Source organism: Cynara cardunculus (genome assembly GCF_001531365.2).
Source record: "Cynara cardunculus var. scolymus isolate 2C chromosome LG 3, CcrdV1, whole genome shotgun sequence".
In the NCBI taxonomy this organism is placed as follows: Eukaryota; Viridiplantae; Streptophyta; class Magnoliopsida; order Asterales; family Asteraceae; genus Cynara; species Cynara cardunculus.
The window spans coordinates 7,575,679-7,577,107 of NC_037530.1; positions in this window are offsets into that span (position 1 = coordinate 7,575,679).

Consider the following 1,429-nt stretch of genomic DNA (forward strand, 5'->3'; position numbering starts at 1 on the left):
CCAAAAATATAGGGTCTAGATCTGTAACAACAAATTCCATAAGGTTTTAGGGGTGTTTGGTATTTTGTTTATTGAGTAACTTATTCCGGCATGATATCGATAACATACCGATTTTTAGCGGCTGTTTGTTTGGCTCTTAATGTCAACCTCTTAATCGGTAAGAGGTAAGGAGTGTTTGGTAAAAAAAAAAATAAGCCCCTTAATGGTTACATAACCCTCTTAACCATTTTGTGTCCAAGCCTTCACTAAACCATTCAGTTTTATTTTTTCCAAGTTTGCCCTCTCTACACAGCCCTTCCTTCACATCGCCTCCCATGTATGGTGAAGTGGAATGGCATTTGAGAGGAGGGATGTCAAGGTTAAACATGTATAATTTTACTGTTTATTGCCTATTTAGTTTATGGTTTGATAGAAGGCCTATGGTTCGTAAACTTTATGTGCAACATCTTATGTGAATTGTTCAAAAACTATTATATTGGAATTTGATTGTTATGTTTTTGTTTATGTTATGTTTGTTTGGATTAATATGAAATATGTAGTTGCATTTACAAAGCAATTGTTTTATTCAGATGTCTGTCAAACAGCTATATTTCATTCAATACTAAATTATACAGAGGGTTAAAATGGTAATTTGTTGTCATTCAGAGAACATTTACCAAACAACCATATTTCATTCAACACTTAACCATTCTGACCATCTTAACCATTCTGACCACTTAACCATTCTGCACAAAATCATTCAGCAACTGTCAAACAGCCTCTTAGTGTTTGTAGGAAAAAGAAGAAAATACTTATATTGGTTTGTCACCGGTAATAAGAAGTTTTTGATAAGTTACTCTCTTGTAACTTATTAACTTATTCTGTTGTGGTACTGGTAATAAAAAGTTTTTAGTGTCTGAATGGAGAAAAAAAAAAGATATCTCATCTATTTTATCAGCTTAACCGGTGCAGTAACCGCCACAAGTTACTCCAAACACTTTTTTATAAAACTCTGATTTGCCACCGCATCAATTGATAAACATTTTTACAAAAAAAACATAAGTTGTTTTAAGAGTAAGGGTCTGCTTACCAAATATCTAAGATAAATGCCGACTAAAGTAAGACGTTTCATCGGAGTAGGAGATCAGACTCAGGTAAATGCCGAATAAAAGTTATTGTTTACCTAGTATTTTATATTAAGCGTTGATTGTGTAAAAATGACAAATATACCCTTTTTCATTTTTTTTATTAATATTCATTTCACTATTCATAATATAATGTTCATATTTAAAATGTAATTATAATATTATCTATACTATATTATAAAGCATTTAATAAAAACTCTTAAAAACCACTTTTTATGCGTAAAGTACTGTTTATTAATTCATATTACTTAAAACTCAAAATTACAAGTAGATTGTGCGTAAGTACAACTTATTAAAGCTCCATA